At 37.1% G+C, this 24,225-nt stretch overlaps 1 long non-coding RNA gene across 3 annotated transcripts in view; it reads right to left on the bottom strand.

Moving 5' to 3' along the window:
• LOC306992413 overlaps window positions 1-24,225 on the bottom strand; it is a 115,700-nt gene that overhangs the window by 6,468 nt on the left and 85,007 nt on the right. For 2 of the 3 annotated variants that reach the window (XR_013796275.1, XR_013796276.1), the window contains exon 3: window positions 19,511-19,674. The exons of the other annotated variant lie outside the window; for it this stretch is intronic. This is a non-coding gene — a long non-coding RNA (uncharacterized lncRNA). The remainder of the gene's footprint in view (window positions 1-19,510; window positions 19,675-24,225) is intronic. 3 annotated transcript variants of the gene reach the window in all.

Below are 24,225 nucleotides of genomic sequence, written 5' to 3'. Positions count from 1 at the left end.
AGCAACATTCATTACAGCTAATCTCTACATGTTCGCACAGTGCACTACGGGAAATGAGAAGTGTTTTCTGAGTACCATGAATCCTTGGCATGAATCTTGTTGTCTAACTTGTGCAGGTCAGTTAAATAACTCATAACAGAACCTAATTAAGATATGTATCTTCCCTTTTAAACCAATCTGAGGTTGGATGGACAGACATGGAGTAAGATCAACTTTCTTTGGCCTCAAGCTCAAACTGTACACTTACCAAAAGGAACCTACAATGCATGGTACTACCATGACTTTATACACATATGGGTCAATAATGTGATGCTTTTTTTATTATTTTATACAATGACTTGAACATACCTCTTCTATGATGAGCATTTTTTTACTTTCTAAATTAAAAGCTTTGTTAGAAATGTTTGTTTTGACAACAACTGTCCTGATATTATAATGAAGAAAAAAAAGCCAATTAAACTATTCTTGGGAAAAAATTGCAATACTTGGCAAAGTTTTTTATTAGTAAAAAAAGATAGTTTTACAAAATGTCTTCAATAAAACCAAGGCCAAATCAAGGTCATGTGGATCCACTGATATTTGAACATAAAACAGGACATATCTCATACAGAGGACCCCTTTTTCAAGGTCAATAAGCCCCTCAAAATATAATAACATAATTTGACCTTTTTGTGGCAAGGTAGGTTTAGCTCAGGTTGTAAAATATCATGTGCGGGACTCAAAACATATATATATATAAATGTTTTACATATTTTTTTTATATATTTTTCATTACATTAAAATAAATTACTTCATACTTTTAAAAAAGAAAACCACAAAGATGTGTAAACATGTATTCCAGGTATAAAAAATATATAATGCTTACTTATTTTTATAAGTAAAATTTATTTTATATACATTTTTAATCAGTCATAAAATTTTAATCTTTCTTGAAAATGGTGTAAAGCGTTTCAAAACCACATGAAATCAAAACTATTTTATTTTTTTAAGTACATTTCTAATGTCTCTTAGAACAGGTTTTTCTTTTTTGCATAATCAACCCATGCCATGTACTATGGAAAGCACCATGACATTTTTGAAAACACACGTTTCTACATGTTTCAGAACCATGGTATTTATCAAAGTACCATGACATTGTCAAATACAAGCACTGTACAACACTTGCGAACAACCAAAATGCAAAAAAAGTCACATTAGTTCATTAAAAATAACATGAACACAAAAATGCCTTTCCATCTCCACGAGTTCAAGCAAACAGTCACCACATTGTCCTCTGCATCACGAGCCGTAGCAAAAATTCCCACTGACGTGAACACGGATTATGACAACATGGCTGCAACAGTTCGGCACAGTTAGCCCCAGAGCACCAGTGTTATGACACAGCTGTCTAGCCCCGTTCCCGCCCGGCTGTACCATGTCGCCCAATCTGGCTCTTGTGTCCGGAGGACACCCTCATGAATTTAAACCAGCTTCCTGCCACTGCACAAGACAGCAGCTCGCAGCCTGAAATTATCATGCAAATGAAGCCTGTGAATTGTTATCGTGAACATGGTTATGGTAGAGTAACCATGAACCTTTATCGCCAATAGAGCTCTTTAATTAAAGATTCAGAAAATATGCAAGCATGCTTCTTTGCATGCGGGTCACACTCATGGAGATTATTGTAAATATGGCCATTGTGAAAGAGTGCACTTCAGGGAAGAGAAAACAAATATTTGGTCCCTCCAGTCCTGGAGACTATGCGTGATGATCTCCATTTTAATGCACTGCGAGTGTGTGCATGTGTAAGAGTGTGTGTGTGTGCTGGCGTGCGTGTGTGTTTTCAAAGGGATGAATCTCCATTCCATAAGCTCTGATGCCTGGTGTGGTTTTTAATGTTTTCAGACGTAGAGAGCGAGGCTGATACAACGCAAATTACTGCAGCAACAACAACAAACACCTCGCGCTGATGTCAGCCTGAAAAACAGCTCCAATTACATCTGCTGAGAGCAATTGGGACATTTTTAGATTTACGTTTTTCAGACACAAAGGAAGAGCAGTTGTTTACATGCAGCTGCAATGCCCCCATCTGTTTTTGTCCATTATGACAGCACTAATAACAGACGAATGTAGCTTTTCAAATTGTGCGATCTTTGTTTGTGCACAGTGTGCCTTAACCTTTAGATGATTATGCATGTTTGTGCTTACTGTCATCTAAACGGTTGCAGAATTATTGATTTCATAGGTTTGATTCGAAAAAGTAATGATTGCTTCCTTAGAGGCTTGATTAAAGCCCATTGGGTATTGATGGGAACGGTATAAAGAGCCATACAGAGCTTCACAGCATCACAATCAGGCTGATTGGAGCTCCGGCGTCACCCCTGCATGCGGATTTGTACCCACCTTAAGTCAAATAGCCCTCCCCCTTCAATCAATAAGAAGGCATCCAGTATATTAGCCCTGTCTGGGAGTTGAATTTCAAAAAGACAGGAATTTGCTGCTGACATCTTAGCTGGATGTAAAGGCATACTTTGAGACAGCTTACCTGGAAGGGTTTTACGCTACTTAAAAGAGCGAGGAGTGATGTTTAATGCCTCTGTGAATAGTGTAAAAACACAACGGCTGTGGAGCATGACCTGAACGTGTTTAAAAGCGATTCTGACTGTTTGAAAAGTCAAAGTTTAAAACAACTTGGGTGCACTTTAAATAAACTGTTTTGCTAATCTAAGTTGAAAAGAATAAATAGTACTTTAGAAAAAAGTGTTTTCTGATAAATAAATAAAAAGTTTAATTCCAAACAGAGAGGGTCGCCTCCTTGTGGGTGCCACCATTTTGAGATCACATGACCAGCTGTGTCATGCATTAGACTTTGTAACTAACTAAATCAAGAATAACAATATTTTTACTTCAGAACTTTCGGAGAATTGTAAAGATTTGTACCAGCACAAAGCATCAACAATGCGCAAAAATGAGATGGGTACTAAATTAAAGAAATGTCCATTTTATCTATATGTAGTAAAAAAAAAAAAAAAAAGAAATACGAACAAATCAGCTTTGCTGTGAAACTTTTTGCGTTCAAGACCACTGGGATGAATAACAGCAAACAAAGCGTATAAAAACCAACCGAGTGTACTTTTATTTATAGTTATTTAAATTACATACATGAAGAATGAAGCTGTACTATTTACTAGACACTTCTATAGATATTTTCTTTTCATTTTGATGAAAGAATGAAAGGTTTGGACCGACATAAATGGCGGCAGAATTTAATTTCTGGATAGGGCTTATGGTACAGAATATTTTTGAAAACTAGCATTTGTCTTGTTTTCCCGCCTCTGTGCATGATCACTTAAGAGCTACACAATCTCATCTGATAGGACTCTGACAGACTATCTACAAAGCCATTTCTCATAAACGGACAAAAAGTTCAAATTATTGTTTGACTCGAGGCCAGAAAACAGAGCTGCCGTGTTCAAGCGAGGGCTTTCATCTTAAGTGAATTTAGGCAGTGCAATGCAATTTCACAATCCAAATACTCCAGCTGTTTAAAGTTAAAGTTCCAAGGTAACCATGGCGCCCCTCACCAGGACCAGACGATAACATGTGGAATAAGTTTAGATGCGTTCCTCCAAACATTCCCACTGTCTCTACTTTTAAGGATCTTCAACACCGAGACCATACTTGCATCAGGTAAACACGACACAGGTCACAGATAAAACAATATATACAAGCAAAATATGTCTGGACTTTAGAAAGGAAAAGAGACAGTATGTAACCCCTCCATTAAACTAATTTGGACTTGTTAGGGGTTACTTGTAAAGCCAATGCTAATTACTACCCAACCTGATTATATTTACAAATGCAATTGAGTCTTGCCCGGAATACTTTTATCCATGGATGTCAATCACAGAAACGGCATGAAAAAAACAAGTATCCATTGCCTAATTATGCTTAGTTAGTTTATTTGTGAATCAGTCTTTCTTTCTTTCTTTGCAGCATGCGCTTAAATTTTTGCGGTCTTTCATTATGACATGAAATACAATGTTCATGGAGCGAAGTAGACTGTCTGAAATAACATAAATAAGTGGTTTAGAAAAACAGGTAAAGGTGGGCCAAGAAAAATGTGAAAAAAAACAAGAAATAAAGGACTGAAAATGATGGAAAGCCATCCAAGGAAAACTATTTTACAGCATTGCAGTTTCTCATGAGAATTTTTGTGCAATACGTAGTCATAAATTTACAATACAATGCTTTGGCTATGTGTCTAGAGATGGGGCGTTGGACTTTACAGACTCTGAGGACTGATGTGAATCCAACACGAGGTAAATGGAGACAGACACCCGTAACTATCGCCCCTGTAAGTGAATATATAAGCCAGCTATATTCATAAATATTATATATCTTCTATAAGACCAAGCCAAAAGCACTCAGACAATATAATACCATATGGGAGATGAATTGAGAAGGGTAAGGACGAGAGGGGAAAACATTGAGAAATGCACCAATAACCTTATAACAGCATCTATGGTACCAATATACACAATACAGAAAATAAAAGAAGTAAATAACGAAAAATGGAAAAAAGGAGTGTAAAAAATGTGTAGAAGAGAAAGTTTTTTACTTCTATGTTACCTTAAAGGAAAACAAATTCAGCAAAATGATACTTAAAAATATACAACAACACACACAGACACATACACATACCATAGAGGATATGAATGAAATTGGGAACAGGGAAAAAATCATTTTAATAAATGTCTGGTTACAAATATGGTTTGTGTAGCTCATCATGCTCCCAGAGGCTGAAAGATGCACATAAAGAACATTATTAGAAAGTGCAGTTCATTCCAATAAAAGCCTTGGTGCTGAACAGTCCTACAAAATAAAACAGGGGTGTGTGTGTGTGTGTGTGTGTGTGTGTGTGTGTGTGTGTGTGTGTGTGTGTGTGTGTGTGTGTGTGTGTGTGTGTGTGTGTGTGTGTGTGTGTGTGTGTGAGTTATGGAGGGGATGCACCAGTTCTAGGAGCACGTCCCATGTGCAGGAAGGAATGATGAATGTGCTCAGGTGATCAGGCTCCTCATTAAATAAAATGTAAATGAGGGGGCCAGTGAATAAAAAAGGGGGTTCTGGCAGCATGGCGGGGATCTAATAGAAAGTGCTGGACATAAAGCAACGGCAATGACAGTGCTTCAGGGCACAGCGGCGTGCCTGGGGTGAGATTCAAAATGAAGCACCCAGAAAATGAGAGTCGAGCAAAAAGGGAAAATGGATGGCGGCTGCAGCCAATAGAGCTGGAGAGACTAGCACGACGGATCTTCCTGGAAAACAAAATAGCTTAAAGCAGCTGAATCTAACATGAGAGAAAATTAAAAATGGCACAAAGAGGGAGAATAAGAGAAAAGTGAGGGGGAGGGAAACATCTCGCACTCCAGACTGTCTATTAAGCTGCTCAGAAGGAGCCTGGCTATTGTTAAGGTTATTAAAACAAAGAGAAACATTGAGAATGTATCATACTGCTCGAGGGTTGTTTAGATTTCCTAACCCTGGAATGCCGTGGCTTTGCCAGGTCTGAGCATATACGCTAATTTTCACTTTAAATGTTTGTATATGCATACTTTGTTTTTTTTTCACAATTCCCCACCAACAAGGTGCTGGTACTAGATCCAGTGTCTAACCTGAAATCATTCAACTTGCTTTCACTGAAGAAACAGTGGTTTTGAGACAGATTTTTTTTCTTTGCCAAATATAAAAATGGCTATTTATAAATGAAGGAAGCAGGCCCGTAGCATTCAAAATTTCAGGTTTTTCTATAATACACACAACACTGAGCCATACCCGAAAACATGAAAAAATCTTCACCCCACAAACGTCTTTGTAAGAAGCCACAACACTTTCACAGCAATCAGAACTCCAGGTGATCTGGAATTAAGTTTTTTTGCAACCAAGCACCATGGTAACAGACGTCACACTGATTGAGTCCACACACATACACACACGCACGCACACCAATAGATATTGCTGGATTAATAAATGTCTGACAGATCTCCTTTCCATCCTGGAAACGGGGCAAAGCCAATTCCAGCCTGTGACAATCCTAACTGTGAAAAATGGGCTTCTTATTTCTTTACTTTTGATTTTCTCTGATAGTTCAGAGGTATTTGTTCCTCACAATTACATTTCATACATAGAAATGCATTTCTGGAGTCACCAATATACACAGACAATTCCAGAGATGGCCATTCAGGAACTGTTGAATGGAAAACATGTAAACATTCGTTTTATTCAGCAATTGTTAGCTGATGTAGTGAATAAAAAAACGATATTAAATATAGACCGGGCACTCACATGTGTGGTATAAGCTCTACTCTGACTGCTCAGGTAATGAAACACATGAGCCAACCAGCACAAATGATAAAAATACCAAGCACAATGGTCTATAAAAAGTGTCTATACAAAAAAAAAAAAAAATCTGTGGTCTTTTTGACCTGTCAGGTCATGCCTCTGAGGAGTTAAACAAGGACCTGAGGTGACCTTGCTCCTCATAACACAATAAGCTTTTCAGTTTATAGGTAGTTTGTTCATTCAAGGTCATAGCAAAAGGTACTAGGCTCTTACTAGGTTTAGGACACTTTTTGAAGAGTCTCCACAATTTGGGGTGAGTAAAAATGTTTTTAAAGAAATTGATACTTTTATTTGGCACGAATGCATTGATCTGATCCAAAGTGACAGTAAAAAATATTTCTAAAGTTACAAAAGATATTGGTAACACTTTAGTTTAGGGTCCAATTCTCACTATTAACTAGTTGCTTATTAGCATGCATATTACTAGGATATTGGCTGTTTATTAGTACTTATAAAGCACATATTAATGCCTTATTCTGCATATTCTACATCCCATAATCCTCAATACCTAAATTTAACAACTACCATACTATAAATTAGTAATTATGGAGTTTATTGAGGCAAATGTTGTAGTTAATAGTGAGAATTGGACCCTAAACTTAAGTGTGACCAAGACATCTATATCTATCTTCAAATAAATGCTGCTCTTTTGACTTACTAATGAATGATCAAAGAATCCCAAGAAAAAGCATTACAGTTTCCACAAAAATATTAAGCAGTACTGTTTTCAACATTCATAATAATGGCAAAAGTTTATTGAGCAAAAAAATCTGCATATTAGAATGATTTCTGGAGTAACGGCTGATAAAACCGCATTTTGCCATCAAATTACAACCCCAAACTTTTGAATAGTTCTTGCCATACTACTGCAGTTTTTAGCAATCATGGCTCTCAAGCTTCCAAAAAGACAAAAATATAGCATTAAAGTACCAAAAAATAAAAGTGGTCCATGACTATAATCCAAGTCTTCTGAAGTTATACGATATGGAACAACAAAACTGATTCACTGATTTTTTTTTTTTTTGTTCAGTAGCAGAAGAATAGAAACAAGTGCACAAGTAGTATGGACTGCTTTAATTACACTTATTATGTATTATAAATTCTTCCAAAAGTCTATTTGTGGTTCATGTAAAAAAAAAAAAAAAAAAAACATGCATTCTTGGAATGCCATGAGGGTGATTTAATAATAACCAAAATTTTATTTTGAAAGTGTATTTTAAAAAAGCTTGGATAATTAAGCATCAAAATGTTTTGTGAAATTCACAAGTAAAATCTAATGTGATGTATTTATATCATCTTTTACATTTATGTACATTCAGATAGCCTCCATGTGTTAGGTCCTTTTGAAAATGAGTATCTATTGCACCTGAAATGTAAATGCACCATTTCTGACTCATCTGAGATATGTTCGTATACCTTTTTTATAGCGGAACATTTTGTTTCTGAAGCTCCTTACTTTGTAGAAAGGTTTTCAGGCAGTGTTCTTTGATCTTTTTTTTCCTACTGCCCTTTCTGAGGGGAGAATATCTGGATGAGTGTGTCTGATTCTAAGCTTCATACTTCATTTCCCTGAAAAGGGACCAAAAAGAATAAACAGAATCCAAACACTCACACAGATAGATTCAGACACTCAATAGCGCATCTCAAAGGCATCGCGGTAACATTGACAAATCTCATGAGCAACATACCTGCGGGAACTCGAAATCTGCCTCTTTTTTGTCCCTCTTAAAAGGTGCTCCTTTAATAAAACATGCAAAGCATTTCAAAAGAGCTTTACCGTGCTTTTTCTACAAACACACACAAAATAAACTCCACACAGACAAATTTGTCTGAATTAATGCAAAAAAATGCTAATTTTCCTTTACCCTTAATAATTCCCCCCTCAGATGTCATGGGAATAAATGCATTTGTTTATTTTGTTTCATCTGCAAAATTCTGCACCTGCGGAAGGATTTATCAAATATTCAGCGCTGATGAGAAAAAGAGACCTTGTGGACACCAGTAAATGTAAAGCTTTTATAAAAGAACAAAGATTCAGCGTCTCACCTGCTTCCAGTACCGAGAGCCCTGCATGAAGACACTGGCTTAGCATGGGAAGTGTGAGCAACATGCTGAAAGAGACTACTGGACAGGCTAACGGCATTCCCAAAGGCCCCTCTATGCTTTCAGCAAGCTTGTTTATGAAGGTTTACTTTCCACCCATCCTAGGGGTCCACAGTCTACAGGCTTATTGCATGTGGAACATAAGACCACTAGCTCATGTCAGCTGTTAGCTGGTGTCAGTAGCCTGTTTGAAATGGAATTTAAAATCTATATGTTCTGCCTCGTTTCGAGCCGAGGCTTTGTTTTCCTAGAAAGGCCTTCAATTTAGGCCCACAGGTTTGAGGCGTGAAACAAACAAGCATGATTTACTCTGCTTTCCACTTGTAAAACGAGTATAAAAGGCATTTTCTCAAAACAAAATGCTAACAGACAATGTTTATCGTACATTAAATCCAACACAAATCTGATTGACAAAGACAAATCCGGTAGGGACGTTTCGTATGGGGGCTCTGAATAATTCAATTCATTTTTAATCAGGGATGAGACTCCAGGTCTATCTTCTCTCTGCTGTTTGACAAGTGTAATTCATCAAGGGTAAAATCTAGTCAGTCAGGGAAGTGTCACTGAGGGAGAAATTGACCAGTGGACCTCATGCATCACCATCCACCTACAGCGGCTTGCCCGCATTCTCCACCATGTTACCTGGCTCGAGGTTCCACCCATGTATCATCAGTCATTCAAACCAATTAAGCGCTTCTCAATAAAAAAAAAACGTACAGTATTTCTAAGCAAGACTGAAAGAGGTGATCCAGAAAGTCATTTTCCTTCGAAATCCCATTAGAAAGGTGAAAAAGTCTAGCTGATGTCATAAAAGCAGGGATTTTGTTTAAGGACTGGAAGGTATTACAGAGCAGATTACTTGTGGCTTATTTTCTTTGTTGGAAAATTACATTTTGGAGTACTGGCTTTCAGCCGCACAGGAACGACGAAATCTCATCCGACCAAGTTTTTAAAGTTTAAGGTTGTCTGTAAATAATCTGCTCTTTGAGATAGACAACTTTCACCAATGTACACACTGAGACATATTGTTATCGTGCAAATATCTGTGTTTATACCAAACAGTTCTATGTCTTAAGGAACTGTGGGTAATGAAATGGTGTCTGATATCACATCTCTCGCTTCTCATCTTAACATCCCACTGAGCTGATGTTTTGCTCTTGCTACAGTCGACACTACATGATTCTATTGCCCTTCATTTCACAGAGTCAATGGAAAAGTCAATAAAACTTGAACTGCCATCTAATTTTGCTATTCTGCTAGAAAAAAAAAGTGTGATCTTTTAAGGTCCCAGCAAAGTTTCCTTGAGTTGTTGAACCTATTAAGTTCCAAACTCGGAAGGCTCGGCTAAATATACGTTTTATTTGTGGATGGTTTAAAAGAGTGCGAATGGGGCAAGTTAAGTCCGAAGACATTTTAAAAGAAAATCCTGCTTATTTGCTCTTGACCAGTCCATGACCTGTCACCTGTCATTCATTATAAGGTTGTCCCTAAATACATTACCAGCTTCACCTAGACCTATAACCCCTGCAAACTTCACGACGGGCCTCTTTAACTTTATTTACTGGGTTAAGGTAAGACCACATTGACGAAAAGCAATGCCTTTGCAAATTAATTAGCAGTAACAATACAACCAGGATAGTCAATGTAGTGACATCACTCAGGACATTTTCACTTCACATACTGTCAGAAACCTCAGCAAAATTCGTATAATATCTCTATGCAAGTAAGTTCAACTGTAACTTGTTTTTTTATGTAATTTAATGTAACATTTTAATTATGATAGGTTAACATCATGATCTAACCATGAACAATGGTGTACATTTTGTATAGCATGTATTAATCTAGGTTAATTTTTACATAATAAATTTGTAACATTTTAAAATTGTAAAAAACAAAAAACAAAATGTATTATGAAAAAAATTATTAACAATAAGTGTTAGTAAGAAAATGCGTATATAAAGTTTTTTTCCTATAGCCTAATATACAGTACTTCAACAGTGTAGATATTTATCATAGATGAACATTCATATTATAGTCAATGAATAATATATAAAAACATACATGAAAAGGAAAAAATAGGAATTGGATTAAAAGGGTCAGTTAAATTCACAAACAACTGAGAAAAAATGTTTTTTATACTCCTAAGAGGTAGTGATCCACCAGATATATGATCCTAGTGAATTACCAGGACAAGAATCAATGGGCAGCAGGTCTTGAGGTGTGGCACGGGAAGCCTCTGTCATCCAAGGATACGCTTTAATATATCAGCTCATTTATCTCTGACAAAAGCGCTGTGCCAATCTCCTGGCTAATTGAAAGCCTTACGAAAGCAAGTTATTTAAATGACAAAATAGATCCAGGCACGACAGCCAATTAGGAGCTCGCACACCGGTGACTGCTGAGTGTCAATGCATCTTTGCCTTTCTGGGAGACTTGGAGTCCCCCCTCTGGCCTCAAGGCCACGGAGGTTTCATTAAAGAACATGTCCAAAGCTAATACAAATGAATTATGGATCTCAAACAAATGAGACCTGGACGGACAAATTGTCCAGGCAGATTGAATGAATGAACGTCTATGCGTGAGGGTAAGCAAATTTGCTTTAAGCACTACCACAGATTGAGGGAGGGGGGTGATTTAATTTTTTTTTTATTAACGTTTCCCAAAATGGGTTTACACACAATAATATACAAGTGCAGCAAGTTACTGCAGCTTTACAAAAATAGCAAGTACTTCTCTCGCACAATCTACTCCCCATAGTTCTGGACTCAAAGAGAGGCTAACAAGGGAGCATTCATTATACCTGAGACAAGAATGGAATCTAAATAACCAGGCCGAGCCTCTGCCAGAATACATTGAGAGAGCAATACTGTTTTAATTCCTTATGGGCGCAATTGGCAGGTAACAGAGGCTTTCATGTTGAGAATGACTTTTATATAGAGATCCATCTGAAAAGCAAAGCCCGAGACATAAAGGGACTGCACTTTACACTGTGTGACTACTGCATAAAGGCAAAAGGCACAAATGATCCCCAGTGTCTGATCAAAGCCTCCTTACAGCATTCAGATATATTTGAAATGGAGCAATTACAATGGAGCCCAATCCAGGTTGTTATACTCTCCTAAAAAGGAGGGGAGAAAAATCACGGAACATTTTATTTAGTTAGTCTGACTCACTCTAAGCAAATCCATATGGCACATGTGTGCAAATGTCAATATTTAACCAAAATTTTGTGATTGTGCTCGTCCAAGACTTAACATGCACAAAGCAAACAGTGATTTCAGGCGTGTTTTCTAAAATGAGCCTCTGACATTTTAACTCTGAGTGATGGAAAAAGAAAAACACACTGATTTTCACTCTTCAAGAGATGTATTCAACACCAATGAGTTCACTCAAATGGCTTCTGGAGGAATTTAAAGCTCACGTATGTGCTAATAATTTCTCCTATCTGACTTAATTTGCAGAGACAACTATAAGTAAGCCATTTGCAGGTTGATTTCCGCAAAACGTCTAAAAGCATTGGCACTTTCAAAACAGTGGTTCTTATTCACCAACTGTACAAATGTTTTCACATAAATCATGATTAATTAATAAGTTCACACTGAAATGTATTTAAATTTATGATAAAAAAACACATACACACAAAACCACATACTCCTGCCAACCCTTAAAATATACACACACACACATATATATATATATATATATATATATATATATATATATATATATATATATATATACACACATACATATATATATATATATATACACACATACATATATATATATATATACACACATACATATATATATATATATATATAGGGGGGGCACAACTTCCAGTGTGCGCTTTCTCCGTTCACATGGATTGAAAGCAACAAATTGTGTAAACTAATTTAACCACAACTTTAAAGTTAAATAAATCAGGGAGTTTATATGTGAAGCCCAAAATATACTTCGGTTTTTACGTGTAGGTGAGGGTCCGCGTACATTGCGCATGAAGCAAATTTCGTCACCAGAATAAAGTGGTGCGGGTATGACGTCAGAACCCGGAAGACTAATTCACTGCTGGTTCCTTTGAAATTTTCCTATGGGGTTTTATAATGGTATAAAACTTCTATAGAATTAGACTTCTGGGTTCTCATGTCATACCTGCACCACTACATAGTACGCACGTACTGTATGCGCGCCGACAGATATTTACAAATTTTAAGAATACAAAGACATTTTTTCTCTGACATAACTTCTGGAGGAAAATAGCACAGACACTGGACAAAAATTAAACTTCCTAGAACGCATGTGTCGAAAGGAGTCTATATTGAAAATCTACGCATTCAAATGTACACATACGCTACATGTACATGTAAAAATAAATAAAATTAAGTATACTTTAGACTTAATATGACTTGAAGCTGAAAAACAGAGACGTCAGGTCATCCTACACTAGTGGCACAAAATTACACACTTCAGTTTTACGTTCCAGTTTAAATCCAGGCTTTAACCCACATGGTACATTTTCCATTTTCAACATCACCCCTGAATGTTCCTGATTTTAACAGGCCTAAATTGAATATGAACCCAAGTTACACAAGAACATGTGTGTCAGTGAAGTAGTCCACTCTGAAAACAGCACAGGCTAAAAGAACAATTACATTTCATGCGTTTTCAAACTGCCCTCCTCCTACTCTAAATTCTTGAGAGAAATAAAATAACAAACCACACAGTCCCGCGGTTTACGTGTAGCAGTACGTCTCTTTTATAGAACGTTTTCAAGCATATTTCTTTCATTACAATCTGCGGTTTGGACGGATTTGTCCTCTAAAGCAGTATTTACACTATAGTTTTAACAGTTCACTCCATATTCCAGCCAGTTTTGGACGGCAATGGAGAAAACCTACGGCCGCCTGTGATGCATTCATGTCACCGCTCTAGAAAATCTCTTTAAGAAATAAAGTTGTTGTTAAGCAAAACACAGAATGTGCATTTAAACAACACTGAAGCCAGGCTTTCAGTTCCTCAACGTTCCCGTGACCCGTGCGGAACCACACCGGCTGTAGCCGCTACTGTATGGCACAGACTTCCCTCCGGAGGCCAGAGAAATCAGGACGATTCAGTGGAAGCCAGCAAACATCTGCCAGACATGCTTGGGCAAAAAACAGTGCTGTAATATACATTATAGGCTATACATGTGGAGCGTCGGGTCGCATGGATACACAGAGAACACTAAAGACAACAAACTAAGCATGCTGGTGGTTTTCAGGAAGGATGGTTCTGGATTACACGAGGGAAAACACAGGAAACATCTCATGGGAGCATTAAATACAGCTCGTTCTAGGTGATCAGAACCCTTTATGAGGAAAACATTTATTTTAGTGGGAAGGGAAGGGAAGAGTATAAATGGTTTCTGTGGACTAATAAGAACTGACGATGAGTCCTAGATTGCTTTAAGTGTCGGCCGACCACTAGATTTACCAATGTGGCGTGGAAAGACAATGGAAACCCAGCCTATTCCATGACTGCAGATCTCAGCAGTTAAAAATGTAGATAAACCAGATGGTCTCTTAGAGAGTATGGAATTTGCATCTATTTATTTATAATGGTCTAACACATTTCCTGGTGATTGTCTATATTGGGATTCTAGCTGAACGAAGCTGCAGGGTTGGAAACATGCTAGAAAACCGCACATACGTGCACGGTCATGCCAAACCAAGTTCATCAGGGAGTTCAGGGCTAAATCAATGCATACTTTCCTCAATCACATTCATTCCAGCAATTCAGTTTAATTGGTTTTCTTTTCTCTGATGGCTGAGTATAAGGAAGGATCGACTGAAATATAGTATTTTTTGACAGGATGCTTTAAAATTGTCTTTTTTGTTTTGCATTATTTAAAAAATAATACTATGTACGCGCACACACACACACACACACGTGAAGATTTCCAAAAAAAAATAAAAAATCTGAAATTGTTTCTGCTCAGGACACATGGAAATATTTCTTGCCCGTGGTCTTAACAAAGAGTGAATGAGCCTTGACCATTATTTTCATAAAAGCAATAAAGACCTATAATTACAAAAATGCCAATAAGAATTTATCTTTCAAAAATCTATAAAGCTATTAAGGGTATAATTAAAAAGATCTGTTATTTTTGCACAAGCGTCTGTGAAACTTAATCATGTTTATTTTCACGCAAAGTCTTGAACAAAAACATTAACTTTGAAATATTAATCCAATCTCCCTTATTGATAAAAATTCAACAGCGAACACAAAGCCATGGCTCATACATACATGCATCATTACACTCTGCCGCAATTACACAGGTTCATTACCTTCCCAAGAGCATCAACAGAGAGAAAGAGAGGGGGAAAGAGAGAAGATAATTGCATCTTATGACACCCAGAGGTGCCTGTGGGCTGAAGGTACGATGTGAAACAAAACAATGGCTGGTTTTTACATTTCATATCCTTGAAAATTGAACAGATTCTATGAAATATGATATTCAGCCTCAACGTACCTAGCAGCCACTTACTCCTCACCAACCTATGACTTTTTGAGCGTAAAAAAAAAAGTGTCTGGAAAAAAAAGTCTATTTTCGATGCCCAGCGCCCCTTTCCCCTTCATCATGGCCAAATGTTTTGATCCACAACTTATTTAAGCCCTGGATATTAAGCAATTTTCCTAGGCCTTTAACAGGATTTGATTCCCTGAGGTCAATCCTCCCAGAAACGGCCATTTCTTTACATTACCCACTCAGGTATGATGCTCCAACCGCATCTCATCCCTCCCCCTCGTCCTGCCGGGGATAAATAATAAATGAAAGTGGTATTTGAGTCTTCAAATCATCCGACGGGTCGGCAGCCCTTCCACTGCCTGAACTTTGAGAGACGTGTAGTGCAGCCTTCCCATGCTAAAGGTTAGCCGCTTGGACAGGCGCCCCGGTTTACGCTAGCGAGCGTGGGCAGTTTATAAGCATCTCCTCGGCTTGTCATTGAGAGACTTTTCATGGTGTAAATCCTTTTTTAGTTCTCTTCAGGGGCGGGGCGAAGTCAGGAGACTGAGAACAATCGGAGGAAAAGTTAGCATGCTCCCTAAGTATATATCAGCAGCTAAGCTGCTATTTTGTATTGATTTTTCCTGAAGCCATGTAATTTTGAAAGCTTGTAACAGAAGATGAGGTAAATATCATTTTATTTACTCAGATGGTCTTAGACTGGATCGGCATGTTGGAGAAGTAGCGACAAGCAAATGTGGACCAAAAGCAGCAATTTGATATAATTGTTTTCAGACCTAACTAGAACAGATCACTTTTCCTATCAAATTATCTTCTGAAAAGAGAGGAAGAGAAGGTCTATTTGGTTAATTAAGAACCATGAAAACAGAACAAACTCAAAAGAGACAATTGCTGCTCTTACGGGAAATAAGGCAATGCACTTCTAAGTAATCATCTAAGAATTTAGAGACGCAAGTATGACGGCAAAGCTTAATGTCATCCTGCCGGTTCCAAAAACACACAATTAAACAATGAATGTCTTGTGAAGTGTGGCCAATTACTCACTGGATCATGCAAAAAGAAAATGCTCAAAATAGTATCTAAGCTAACTGTTTTGCATCTATGCTAGTACGCGTGCATCCCTCTTCTTTTCAATTTGAAAAACTTATTTAAAAGGGACACTGAACATTGAATGAAATTCAGTCATCACCGCTCACCCTCATTTCATTCCAAACTTGTACTATATGAAATTCTTTCTTCTGCAGATCACGAAAGAAGATATTTTGAAGACGTTTGGGGTCTAAACAATATTGGATGCCATTGAAGTTCATTGTATGGACAAAACAAAACAGATTCAAAATATCTATTGTGAAAGACATGCATACATGTTGGAGCGACCAGTGTTATTTTAGTATCATTTATATACTATTATAGTATTAATATTTTGCTTTTATTTTTATATTTTCAGTTTTCATTTTAGTAAGTTTATTAGTTTTTATCATTTTTATTAGTTGAATATTTCCAATTGCCATTCATTTAAAAAAAATCTGTTTTAGTAGTAGTAATTTTAGTACTTAAACTTATTTATTTGAGCTCATTTCCATTCAAGTTTAAGTTTTTTTAAGTTTAAGTTATCTAATATTTATTTAATTTTATTTAATTTCAATTAACAAAAACAATTTGAATAGTTTTTGGTGTAGTTTTAGTTAACACTAGGAACGACATGAGGGTGAAATTATTATTTATTTATTTTTCTGCATTTCCCCTTGAAGAATATTAGATTTTATGTAATATCGCTTAGCATCTCAAAAAGAGACCCTCACAAGCCCCGTTTCAGCAGTCCAGCAGTCATTTACAGTGATGTAGTGTGTCAGGCTGTTTTTCACTTCAGTCTTTACAGCCTGTGTTATTTTGGGAAATGCTTATTAGCTAAGGTCAACTAATTATTTGTACGCTTAATGAAGGTCACTATTGTAGTCACTCTTCCCTCAGAGCTCTATATGTGATTGGGTTAAGCACCCTTGTTCGACCCGTTTCATCGTTTGTCTTTAGACTGTAGTGGACTGAGGAAATTACAGTCTGACAGTAGAACAATGGGCTTGTTTTTACTTTGTATGCAACCATTGGACAAATACTTTTATTTTCATTGCACTGTGCTTCAATTGCTCAAACCCTTCACAGACAACAACAACTGCTAATACGGTCCTTTTACTGAAATAATGAGTACAGCACACACAAAGAGGAAGATGTTCTTGAGTAAAATATTGCATTAGAGATGGCATAATAGAGTCAAAATAATGAAGTCTTGCATGAAACTATAGGAAAGATGTCATGCTAGTTGAATCAACAGCAGCCTTGACTGACAACCCATAAATATCTGATAAACAAAAATACATAGCTAATACTATAAAATAATAATCTTTAGCCTTTCACAGACACCATATAATTAATCATATAATCATAAACAGATCATTAGAACAGTCAACATAGAAGTCAATATAGAAATATGACATTCCATGAATTTCAAACTTTATTATAATAATTATAAATGCATGTAGTTATGCATTTCAAACTTTAAATCTGTAAAGTCTTAGTAATTTTAGTACTTAAACCTTATTTTATTTTAGTTAATTTCTAATTAAGTTGAAGTTTTCTAATATTTATTTTTTATTCATTTAATAAAATAAAATGAAAATATCAAACTTTCATTTATAAACACCATTACGTATATGGATTTCTTTCCACCTGGAAAGCAAGGAAATAAGTTATATATATCTAAAACCAGATACAAAATATGAAAATAAAGAATAATCAATTCATAAAGTTAGTATCTAATAATTTTCCATTCACAAATTACTTTTCACCTGCAAAAATCACAGTTCAGTTGAATAATTTCTTATGACCGGTATGAAAGTCTATCTCTCTGCGCCAGTAAGACTGTACAGTTCTTCAACATTACCACATTCATTACAGTTTCAGCACAGCCAATCTGCAGTATATATCTCTGGAAGTAGTTTTGAACTGAAACTTCTCCCTCAGTGGGAATCAAGAGTTTTGGAGGATATATTATTTTCCTGAAACACTCAACAGAGGATAAGTTTTCTGCTATGGCAGAGGCGTTGAACTGGATGGGGTGGGCATCTCTCACACCAGACCGTGCCGCTCTTCCTTGCCCGCGCTCTCTAAGTTGCATGGAAAACCCGGTTTATATTCCCACAGATGTCTAACAAGCTGTGGATATGGTACAGGATTATAGACAGGGCTAGATCAATAGCCTGCTGTCTCTGAGGCATCAATATAGATTATGAATCACAGCTAGGAAGTAGTGGGTGATGGCTGTTGCTGGCAGCTCCGAGGAGCTCTCTCTCTGTGTGTGTGTGTGTGTGTGTGTGTGTGTGTGTGTGTGTGTGTGTGTGTGTGTGTGTGTGTGTGTGTGTGTGTGTGTGTGTGTGAGAGAGAGAGAGAGAGAGAGAGAGAGTGAGTGAGTGAGTGATTTAGTCTGCTTTAATAGACTCTTTGTTTGGGCAAACACACCAGGCAGTGATCACCACCATCTGCCAGCTTTTTGCATAATGACACTAACATGCACTGATTCTTAATGATAGAGCGAGGACCCGGGGCCAGGACAAATGCAATAGTCAATTATGCTTCATCCTCCCTCTCTCGCGCTTATTCTTTCTCTGGCTTTCTTTCTCCTTCAACTGTCGCTGCGCTATTATAACATTCACAAGGCTCACAAGGACTTGTGTATGACTCAATACTGTTTGACTTCCCCAAATCAATGGCCCGCATAAAGATCCGTCTCAACACGTCTGACACGGGCCGTGTTTAATCGTACCAAATCTCAATCGAGGACATGAGCATCGCACTTCACCCAAAATCCATAACCTTGATGAGTTCGCCCTGAGCGGGAGCTTTACATATCCAACATATTGAAGGGTCTTGATCTGCTTTCCATTAATATTGGCATGTGTCTACATCCCAAAGAGCCATCTATCACAACAGGAGAGTATGCGGTTACTTAAACACAAACTAAACATGACATCTTCCTCGCCCAGAGCTGCCCAGCACCCGCCTGTAGCGTAGTGCCCCCTGGCTTGTTATCTCAAAGATTGCTATTGAATACCTGTCAAAGGTTATGGTGCCCGAGGTTGCCCTGCCATGAGAAAAAAGGTGCAATGGGGTCACTGAAATTAGCCCCGCAACATCAAGCATGTTGTGTGTGCCTCATGAAAATTAGCCTTACCAAGTGAGTAAATAAGGTATTACAATCCATCTAAGGCCTAGGTCTTCAACCCTGCTCCTAGGGACCCCCTGTCCTGCAGAGTTAGGCTACACCACTCCTGAAATCAAACACACCTGAACCAGCTAATCAAGGTCTTTAGGATCACTTGAAAAGTCACAGGCCAGGTGAGCTGAAGCAGGATGGAAATCAACTTTGCAGGACAGTGGGTCCCCAGGAGCAGGGTTGACGACCTATTCTTCGTCCGAAAGATGGACGTAGCACTGTCGGCATGATTTTATTGTCATGTGACCTACCAGTGTCAGTTGCGTCCCTTCAGTTCCATTCATGAATCATCTCCAGTGGCCTCATGGGAGGGTAAAGTGTCCATTGAATGTGCACTTCAGAATCATGGCGGAGCTAGTAGGTCGTCCGGGGACTTTTCGCCTACTATATGGTAGGGAAGTATTCGATTTCTTGCCTGTAAAAAAAAATTGTTGCCTTAAATTTAAGTAAAATCAACTTGGATTTTTAAGTCATTTAAACTTAAATTACATTTAACTCACTTAAAAAAAATGTTTATCTTGTATAACAAAAAAGTTGAAAATTGCTTAACTTATTTTGAGGAGTTAAAGCAATGTAAAAACACATGTTGTCATAACTTACTGATCATATTTTTTTTACAGTGACGAATTGATCTGATCACAAGATCTGGTTATTATGTGCATCTCAAACGCATCTCCTATAACCACTTGTGATTGGATTTCATTAGCACATTATCAATATGGATTGATTTTTCTCCACACAAAAAATGTTCGGTTGAACAATCTTTTTTTTTTAAAACAGATTTCACAAAGGCAAAGATTAGCCAATATGATGCTTCCAGTTCTTTGAAAAAATGGCAGCTATAGAAACACATACTTTAAGAAAAATAATGCAATATCTTGGCCAGTAAGAAACGTATATTACCAATAAATGTTGGCAAGGGTGGAAAAGAGTTAATTTTGGACCAAATTTAGTTACAAATGAATGGAAGTCTTTGAGGAACCAAACATCTGTGTTAATATGGTGAAAAAAACACTACTTTTAAAGATTATAATGTTCGTTGACAATAAAAAACTGCACCTTAAAACATATCAAATCGCATTAAACATGAATTGTGTCTCTCCTCCGACAGATACGGACTGAAAGCCGTTACACCAAAAAAGACCAGCAAGTAATTGGAAAGAGTCTTTCTGAGAACGGCTTATCATGACTTCTATTGCTTTTAATTCTTGGACATTATAGGATGAAAATGCCTGAATTTATTGTACCCTTTTGCCTCTCTCTCTTCCTTTTTGGGTTCTTTTTTCTGAGAGGCTCTGGTGCTGTCAAGGTCGGAAGGAACACAGGACGCTGGAAATGATTAATCTGTCAATCTACATCAAAGCTTCCCGCTGTGTTCCCTCCCAATTGCCTCCCCAGCTCAGCGTGCGGAATGATAGGCTCTGCATTCTACTCTTCCAGCTCCAGCGTTCCCAATACAGCAGCCAGTAATATGATGACAAGCTAAAACGTAGCACATAAAATTACTTGTTGGAGCCTATTTTACATCTCTACCCCAGACTGTGCTTCCCTCTCTTATGTCCCTATGGCGGGCCATTTCACCATAAATACAATGATTACTGCTATTTTCAAAGCAGGTTCAAATCAGACACACAAAAAAAAAAAAATCACAATGCCATCTTTACCCACCTCCTTGTCACAGAACACCGAGAAACAATAAACAATGCACTAACGTCCACGCAAAGGGCAAGTATCTCATGAATCAGATGTAAAATGTGCTATATTTTGAATCCGAGATACGCTTTTTGCAATGCGGTAAACAACAGGAGTGAATAAACAAAAAACAATTTCAATGGAATAATCAGAAGACATCGCCCTAGCACAGAATCCAAATACCATCTGACGTAACATTAAATCAGTACACATGCACTAAGCAGGTCAAAAATAGCAGATAAATAACTTAAAGGGGCACCGGGCTGTTTGTCACATGGGCAAGTTGTCACAAAGACTAATTCAGTAAAAAAACTGTGTTCTTATAACAAGAGAATTTGTATAAATACATGTTTATTTATCAGTTACATATTCTGTTGGCCAAAACAATACACTCAAAAAAATTATGCTTAAATATAAGATGTATTTGAATTGCACATCAAAACTATCCTTAGAAGCAGCATAAATTAGTTAGAAGGTATGAGCATGGTTAGAACATGGCTAGCTTTATGACAAATATGCATCACATTAAGTTTATTAGTTAATGTTGAAACTGGGTAATCCAAATTAATGGACATCTTATATGCAATTCAATTACATACATCTGAAATTTGTCATTTATATTTTATGTATATTGTCATGTAAAAAATAGCCATCTTTATTTTTTTTATGTAAAGCACTTTGAATCACCATTGTGTATGAAATTTAGGCTTAAATATTTTGAGTGCACAGTTTTTTATGGTTTACATTTTGCTTAAAAACATATCATAGGCTGTTTAATGGCAGGTTCCTATTGACAACTTACCCAATATGGTGTGACAAAATCCCCCCTAATGTCATGTAACCAGGCTGTTGACTAATGGCATAAAGTCTATGCCACACTGAGAAGGTACTTGCCAAATTTCAGTGCAATATGCATCAAATGGTATGCATCAAGAGGCAACAGGCAAAACTCTTTCTTCTAATTGGTATATGGTAAGGCATCCTGTAAATTTGTCTGTCCTTGCAATTAGTCCCGGCCTGTTGTTACTCAAGAGGAAAAACTGTTTTTCAAAGTGCATCCAGAGCATTAAGGTGCACTTAAGAACAACACTGTGTCTTCATGTAGGTTTAATCAGAAAAAAGCACTCTTCCACATGCACTCGACTCTTTGAGCGATAACCAAACCACATTATCCACAAAGCCAGCGAATGCTAATTGCGGACGGCCAGTGTAGTTTATTAAAAGTTTAGAAATCAGTCCAAGATGCGCACAAATCCATTCGATTTTTATTAGTGCCTTAAAAGAGTTATGCGATTCCCCGGGATCCAGTCCGCGTCAATCAGCCATGGTAAATTGGATTCTTGAATAGGGAAATCCCAGGGGGAGGGTTGATGCTATCTGGATCAGACGCAGTGTTGATTTTTTCCCAACCCTTCACTGCTCGCTGCTCCTGTGCTCTCCAGGTTCTGTTCTCACTTTAGTACCAACCAAACCATAATACGTATTGATTAACTCATTATAGTGCATTATTCACTTGCTTTGGGCTTGGACTGTGCTTAAAGTCAGCACCTTAGGACCTGTCAGTTTGAGGTGGCCAAGGAGGGAGGTTTCTGGACACCTGCAAGGCAAGGAGGGGGGGGAACTGTGTAGGACAGAAGAGGTCCCATTTCCTGCACTTGTGTGAAATGTCTTTTGCTGATTCACAGTAACTAGGAATTTACTGATGGACTACATATCAAGACAGTTGTTTTCTGCATAAGGCTGCTGAACATTTGTGTCTAAAATATTTGCAATAAAATAGAAAAATATACACACATGCGCGTATACATATATATATATATATATATATATATATATATATATATATATATATATATATATATATATATATGTGTGTGTGTGTGCGTGTATATTCTTCTATTTTATTGCAAATATTTTAGACACAAATTGTCAGACAGAAGAGGTGTGCTAGGCAACGATTAACTGCGATTAATCAAATCCAAAATAAAAGTTTGTGATTACATGTGTGTGTACTGTGTATAATTATTTTGTGTATATATATATATATAAATACTCACACATGCATGTATATATTTAAGGAATATTTGCATGTATATACTGTATATATATTTATATATATTATACATCAATAAATAAAAATCTTAAATATATAAATGCATGTGTGGGTATTTATATATACAAATAATTCATGCAAAATGAATGCAAAATAATTCATGCAAATTTACATAAAATAACATGCATCTATATATTTAAGAATTATTTGCATTTCTATACTGTATATTTATATATGTATATTCTATATTATATAAATATTTTCTTTATAAATAAAACGTGTGTGTATTTATATAAACAAAATAATTATACACAGTACACACACACATATATTATGTAAACAAACTTTTATTTTGGATGCAATTAATCGTTGCCCAGCCCTTATATATATGTGTGTATATACACACATACAATATATAATACACTATATAATATCCTGTATATTAAATACATATTTAAACCTTTGTATACAAAAAAAACTATTCACTGAATTCTAAATCCAGCGAAGAATAAAAGAGGATGTACAAAAATGACTCATAATAAGGGTGTTTGTGTTTTTACAGAAAGCACATAATTGAGAGGAAGGTTTTGCTTTCAATAAAAAGATGTAATCTGAGGTCATGGCAGCAATTAGTTTGTATGTCAATGCTCCCATGATGCTCTGCACTGGTTTCAGCCTCCCCATTAGCGGTCTGCTTGCCAGCGAGCCAAAGCGCGTGGTGCAATATCGAGATAATCAGAGATCAGGCCGATAAATGAAGTTTGATTTCAGGGGACAAGGTCAGGCGCTGAATGGACACAGGTCAAAAAACTAGCATCAGGGTGAGCCATCTCCTTACAAGCGCCGCAGACCACGCCGCATGGATGGGTCGACCCCCTTTTAATTCACAAGTCATTTGCTTCATCTGCCGTGTGAAAGCGACACATTAGGGCACCGCAGTGGCCATTGTCCAGTCACGTGACCACAGGAAAATTAGACCGGCATGTTTTTGTATATTTTCCGCCATGTCCGCGGCTTGCTTGATTGAGTGATTTCCGATACAGCGTCAGGGCGAATCACAATCACTTAATACGATCTTTGGGAAGTGGGGCTGAAGAGGACACAAGTATTAATATAAGACTGTGCAGAAACTGACACTCTGTCCCTAAGCCCTGAGGCAATATTACTTGCGACCCCCCCTCCCTCCTTCCTTGATAGAAGAAATGCTGTCTCCATAGCAAT

This window comes from Phoxinus phoxinus, assembly GCF_949152265.1.
Source record: "Phoxinus phoxinus genome assembly, chromosome: 24".
Classification (NCBI taxonomy): domain Eukaryota; kingdom Metazoa; phylum Chordata; class Actinopteri; order Cypriniformes; family Leuciscidae; genus Phoxinus; species Phoxinus phoxinus.
This window is presented reverse-complemented; position numbering and strand designations above follow the sequence as displayed.